Genomic DNA, 7,974 nt, shown 5'->3' with positions numbered 1-7,974 from the left:
TATTTCTTAGATATTTTATGTATCTATTTTGCTTGGAATCCAACTAAGATAATCGAGTTGAGTTGCAGCTTGATACTCTCCTTCACTAAATTGTGCGATGCTCATTGACAAATAAATCCTGACTGCTGTACACCTTCACCAGGGTAGAGATTATGTCAGACACCTTCTGCACTGTTTTAACTGAAAATACAAATTCTATATTTAATACTGACGCTATACAAAACTGAAGCCAGCCAGTACAACACACAGCTGCTTTTATAACGCGACTAATGAAATTTCGCGGTTTACTGGGATTAACGTTGTAAAATAAAACATTACATCATAGATATTACTATAATTATTATAATTATTATTATAAATTATATGAGATTAATAAAAAGAGAGAGATAAAAACGTTCACATACGTTTTCTAATGAAATCTATTATGACTTGTCAAATGTTGTCGCATGTTTTTTTAATTAGATGATTCTTGATACGAATATAAATTAATGATATGTGAGTGCAATTTCCTACGAGTCTCTCCAATAATTTCAGATCAACTAGTTTTCTATTAATTGATATATCTGATTTAAGACATATATTTCTGTATATATCTCATAAGTATTAGATCACAAAGTGATTATATTAAGATAAATATTTACCTTGAGAAGAGTTGTCTGAATTGCAGAATACATTAAAGGCAACTTTATAGATCTGGTCTATAGTACAATCGTGACACAATAGTAATTGGTTCAACAATGTAGCTCTGACAATGAGCTTGAATTGTGTCTCCATATCATTTTTGGTGCTTTGCGAATCCGTAGCCACATCCTTGTTCTTCTTATATATTCCAACATTTTTAGAACAAGTAGAAACTCCGTAAACATAATGTACAGATCGTCCACAGCATGCTTGAACAATTCCCTGTTGGCTGTATTCTGTATTCTCGAATTTTTCCCAGAACGCTGATGCCACATACCAATAAATGTATTGCTCTATAATTCCATATAATGAATAATAATGTTTTCGACGAATTATGACAGCTTTAAAATTCTCTCATCTTCGGCAAGATTCGCAAACTCTTCCTCAGTGCCTTCTTCTTCAGTCTGCGAAAGAGAAAATAATAAATTTTCAAAATAAAAAAATAGTCATTAAGTATTTAATCAAAACAATTGTGTCTAAATCCAGTTAAAAGAAAAGCGAAAATTGTTAATATATATTAATTACATGCAGCAGCTTCCTGGAAAAGCACGTTCTATGTGAACAAAATTAATAAATTGCAATTAAAAATCCCAAACAGAAGAAAGAAATGTTTTTGTTAATGCATAAAAGTAAAATTATATACTGATAAATATAAATATGCACATTTTATTTTTAATTTACGAATTTATCACATAAAATTGTGCATTACTGTAAAGTTCCACTGATCTCTTTGTAAAACATATTCTTCTAACTCAGAAATGAATTTTCAAGCATATTAAAAGATACATTACTGCGTTTGCACTATTCACATTTTTTCGCAAAATCTTCTAATAACTTTAATGTGTATTTTCGAAGATATCTAAAGGTGCACATTATTGCTTGTGTAAAGTGCATTACTTACTTCTTCGCGAAATGAGAGTATGAAAAGACGCGTATTACTGCACGTCAACAGCATTATCTGTAAATTAATAGAATATATGAAAATTAATTATATCTAAATATAAATATCTTAATAAATTTCCAAAGTTTGAAAATTGTATATAATAATAATCTTAATAAAATTGTATATAATAAAAAAAAACTTAATAAATTTCCAAAGAAATGAAAATTAATTTTATATATAAATATTATATATCTAAATAAATTTCCAAGTTTTCATATAAATATTAAAAATCATATATATGCATAATCATAAATGTACATACATATTCATATATATGCATAAACATAAATGTACATACATATTCATATATATGCATAAACATAAATGTACATACATATTCATATATATGCATAATCATAAATGTACATACATATTCATATATATGCATAAACATAAATGTACATACATATTCATATATATGCATAATCATAAATGTACATACATATTCATATATATGCATAAACATAAATGTACATACATATTCATATATATGCATAATCATAAATGTACATACATATTCATATATATGCATAAACATAAATGTACATACATATTCATATATATGCATAATCATAAATGTACATACATATTCATATATATGCATAAACATAAATGTACATACATATTCATATATATGCATAATCATAAATGTACATACATATTCATATATATGCATAAACATAAATGTACATACATATTCATATATATGCATAAACATAAATGTACATACATATTCATATATATGCATAATCATAAATGTACATACATATTCATATATATGCATAATCATAAATGTACATACATATTCATATATATGCATAATCATAAATGTACATACATATTCATATATATGCATAATCATAAATGTACATACATATTCATATATATGCATAAACATAAATGTACATACATATTCATATATATGCATAAACATAAATGTACATACATATTCATATATATGCATAAACATAAATGTACATACATATTCATATATATGCATAAACATAAATGTACATACATATTCATATATATGCATAAACATAAATGTACATACATATTCATATATATGCATAAACATAAATGTACATACATATTCATATATATGCATAAACATAAATGTACATACATATTCATATATATGCATAAACATAAATGTACATACATATTCATATATATGCATAATCATAAATGTACATACATATTCATATATATGCATAATCATAAATGTACATACATATTCATATATATGCATAATCATAAATGTACATACATATTCATATATATGCATAATCATAAATGTACATACATATTCATATATATGCATAAACATAAATGTACATACATATTCATATATATGCATAAACATAAATGTACATACATATTCATATATATGCATAAACATAAATGTACATACATATTCATATATATGCATAAACATAAATGTACATACATATTCATATATATGCATAATCATAAATGTACATACATATTCATATATATGCATAATCATAAATGTACATACATATTCATATATATGCATAATCATAAATGTACATACATATTCATATATATGCATAATCATAAATGTACATACATATTCATATATATGCATAATCATAAATGTACATACATATTCATATATATGCATAATCATAAATGTACATACATATTCATATATATGCATAATCATAAATGTACATACATATTCATATATATGCATAAACATAAATGTACATACATATTCATATATATGCATAATCATAAATGTACATACATATTCATATATATGCATAATCATAAATGTACATACATATTCATATATATGCATAATCATAAATGTACATACATATTCATATATATGCATAAACATAAATGTACATACATATTCATATATATGCATAAACATAAATGTACATACATATTCATATATATGCATAAACATAAATGTACATACATATTCATATATATGCATAAACATAAATGTACATACATATTCATATATATGCATAAACATAAATGTACATACATATTCATATATATGCATAAACATAAATGTACATACATATTCATATATATGCATAAACATAAATGTACATACATATTCATATATATGCATAAACATAAATGTACATACATATTCATATATATGCATAAACATAAATGTACATACATATTCATATATATGCATAATCATAAATGTACATACATATTCATATATATGCATAATCATAAATGTACATACATATTCATATATATGCATAATCATAAATGTACATACATATTCATATATATGCATAATCATAAATGTACATACATATTCATATATATGCATAATCATAAATGTACATACATATTCATATATATGCATAATCATAAATGTACATACATATTCATATATATGCATAAACATAAATGTACATACATATTCATATATATGCATAAACATAAATGTACATACATATTCATATATATGCATAAACATAAATGTACATACATATTCATATATATGCATAAACATAAATGTACATACATATTCATATATATGCATAATCATAAATGTACATACATATTCATATATATGCATAATCATAAATGTACATACATATTCATATATATGCATAATCATAAATGTACATACATATTCATATATATGCATAATCATAAATGTACATACATATTCATATATATGCATAATCATAAATGTACATACATATTCATATATATGCATAATCATAAATGTACATACATATTCATATATATGCATAATCATAAATGTACATACATATTCATATATATGCATAATCATAAATGTACATACATATTCATATATATGCATAATCATAAATGTACATACTATTCATATATATGCATAAACATAAATGTACATACATATTCATATATATGCATAAACATAAATGTACATACATATTCCAGATGCGTACTACCTTTGAATATGGAAAATTCATAATAATATGAATAACCCTGGGCTCTAAATCTAATAACACAGCTCGTGGTACGTAATGCTCATCATCTGCTTGATAAAAAAAGACATCCTTTCTATCCGTTCCCTCTATTGCATAATCTTCCAGGATTCCTTCTGGGCTGATTCCATGCTCTGTGCATAATCTCTTCCAAAACTCAAATCCAACTATAAATAAAATGTATAAAAATATATAAATTTTATTCTAAGAAAGAAAATATATAGGTTTTATTACAAATTATAATAAAAGAGAAATTTTAAGTTTGTAAAATTGAGGCATAATGTAAAAAAAAGACGATAAAGATATTCGTTATTTTCATATTTGCAAGTGTTTGGAAATATCATAGCATTTGTATCAAAAAATTATAAAACGTATGAAAAGGATTTATATTATATGAGACAAAATAACATGTAATACTTTGATTGCCACATTGGCCAAGCTGCAAAGTTATCACCTCGCTTGGCATTTTAACGTTCTAACAATTCAAATATAAATCACTTTATTTCAAATATAAATCACTTTATTTTCTTGATGAAAAAACCACACACAACTGTACAGGCTGCTTTCAGCAGAAGAAATGGCTCAGTGAGTGCTTTACGTTATGCTTTCAGCGGTTTACTGTTTCTACTGATCATTGTTATTGTTTTTTTCTTTTGACCTTTTAAAATAAATGCTTTCAGTCTCTACAGACTATCTCGCACTTTTATTACTAGAATATTACAAAACACGCGTTAATATTACAAAACATTTGTTTCTTTATGGTATTATTTAAATAAATTGCAATTAAAAATCCCAAACTTAAAAGAAAGAAATGTTTTTGTCAATGCATAAAAGTAAAATTATATACTGATAAATATAAATATGCACATTTTATTTTTAAGTTACGAATTTATCACATAAAATTTTGCATTACTGTAAAGTTCCACTGATCTCTTTGTAAAACTTTTATTCTTCTAACTCAGAAATAAATTTTCAAGCATATTAAAAGATACATTACTGCGTTTGCACTATTCACATTTTTTCGCAAAATCTTCTAATAACTTTAATGTGTATTTTCGAAGATATCTAAAGGTGCACATTATTGCTTGTGTAAAGTGCATTACTTACTTCTTCGCGAAATATATTTTCCGAATAATTCAGACGAACTTTTGAGAGTATGAAAAGACGCGTATTACTGCACGTCAACAGCATTATCTGTAAATTAATAGAATATATGAAAATTAATTATATCTAAATATAAATATCTTAATAAATTTCCAAAGTTTGAAAATTGTATATAATAATAATCTTAATAAAATGGTATATAATACAAAAAAAACTTAATAAATATTTCCAAAGAAATGAAAATTAATTTTATATCTAAATATTATATATCTAAATAAATTTCCAAGTTTTCATATAAATATTAAAAATACATTTTTAAAATACTTATCTTTATTTTATATAATTGATACTGTGCTATATAAATTGTTTTACTTTCTATTCTTTTTTTTACATAAATAATACTTTGTAGAAAAATTTTACATAATACTTCAAACAGAGATATACTTGTTTGAAAAATGAATACTTACGCATAAAATGAATACTTAAATAACTTTCATCATAAGGATCTTCTGGATCTCCTAAAGATCATTTTTGAATATGAACATTATGGGTTCCAATAATACTGAACAACTCAAGTTGAAACAAGCTCAAAGATGCTATTAAGCATTCATCGCCCACCTGTCGCATAAGTTTCGGTACAGTTTTATATATAAATTTGTATATTAGGGAAGAAAAAATATATATAACTCTTTTTATAAGAAAAGTGAAAAGAAAGATACCTGTATTCTTCCCTGTTTGTTGTTTTGGCTTTTTAACAATAAATGTTTTCTCCTACATACATTTAAATCCACATGACAGAAATATATCTTTATTTGAGAGATCCAAAAGCAACTCATCCTCCAATTTTTTAATTTGATTTGCACAATTTGTATGGAAACAGATTTTTGTAAAAGCCAGAAAAATGTCTGTGTGACATCTGCACTGCCATAATTCATATGTACATGTGTATCCTTAGGAGAAATTGCATCTTCCATATATGATATCTTCTGCGTTTCAACACCTATCATAAATCCAAACATGCAATCAAACAGTGCATCTACATGATCTTATCAATAATATAAATGTAATAGATTATATTTTAATTTTCAAATTATTTGTTTAAATATAACAGTTGATTAACAGAATTGTAAAGTGCTTGTGATATACCTGCAGCAGAGACTCGCTCGTGCGATCGCGACCACGATGTTGGTACACGATTTCGCGACGCGATCGGATTTATATGATAATTAAGCACTTAAAAACACTAAATTCACGCTCGTACTGTCGCGGATCGGCGATGAGCGCGCAAAGGTTGATCGCGCGTGCGAACAATCGAAAGTATACCTAGCAACAGCAATACTGACGTCGAGTGTCGGACTGCCGGACTGGCACTGCCAGTTACGGGACGCGCAACGCGCACACGTCACACGTTGCGACAAGATGGCCGAGTCGTAGTGGTGGGGGTCCAGCGTAAGTATGGCGCGCAACACGTGACACGTGCGACAAGATGGCCGAGTCCCAAATCGTAGTGGTGGGGGTCCACCGTAAGTATGGCGCGCAACACGTGACACGTGCGACAAGATGGCCGAGTCCCAAATCGTAGTGGTGGGGGTCCACCGTAAGTATGGCGCGCAACACGTGACACGTGCGACAAGATGGCCGAGTCCCAAATCGTAGTGGTGGGGGTCCAGCGTAAGAATGGCGTGCGCGCTCGGAGCTCGGCTTGGCTCGGCGTTCGGCGGTATATTATTATTTTAAAATTTATTTAGCAAATTAACGCTTTAATCAGCTAATTTCTTGTGAGAAAATATTAATCGTATTTAAACAAACTTTATAATTATTATTTTAATATACCATTTTTTTTAAACATAAAACCGAAGAATGGCAAGCGCGAGTTGTGTTGTTCTAATATATAATAAATATCTCGATATATTAAAAAATAGAAAAGAGAAATATAAATAAGAGTAAATTACTAATTTATTATTTTTTTATTACCCGTTCAAGAGCGGGTAAAATTAAAATATTATTTTTTAAATAAATTTAGAATTTTTCTCAATACAAGTATCATTCGAGCGTTTTATCATAGTTTTCGCCATTTTATTGCATTCTGCAAAAATAATGAAATGTCATTAATAAAATTAAAACGTTGATCACGAACAACCGAAAATGCATCTAACAACAAACAGGCTTGTGCCAGTTACGAAACGCGCAGCACGCCAAGGCCAAGGTCGTAGTGGTAGAAATCTCGGCGTACGTGCGAACTTTTTCGGCATAACATATTATTAT

At 26.7% G+C, this 7,974-nt stretch overlaps 1 long non-coding RNA gene across 1 annotated transcript; it reads right to left on the bottom strand.

Moving 5' to 3' along the window:
- Window positions 1-6,769, bottom strand: LOC145938509 (uncharacterized). Its single transcript, XR_014425719.1, has 7 exons — window positions 6,429-6,769; window positions 6,177-6,327; window positions 5,713-5,799; window positions 4,570-4,772; window positions 1,583-1,639; window positions 642-1,085; window positions 1-180 (listed from the first exon to the last, which is right to left on the bottom strand). It is a non-coding gene; the product is annotated as an uncharacterized LOC145938509 (long non-coding RNA).
- Window positions 6,770-7,974: the final 1,205 nt, after the last annotated feature.

Source organism: Prenolepis imparis, unplaced genomic scaffold, assembly GCF_030444845.1.
Source record: "Prenolepis imparis isolate NDT839.2.m4 unplaced genomic scaffold, iyPreImpa1.0 SCAF_7, whole genome shotgun sequence".
NCBI lineage: Eukaryota > Metazoa > Arthropoda > Insecta > Hymenoptera > Formicidae > Prenolepis > Prenolepis imparis.
This window is presented reverse-complemented; position numbering and strand designations above follow the sequence as displayed.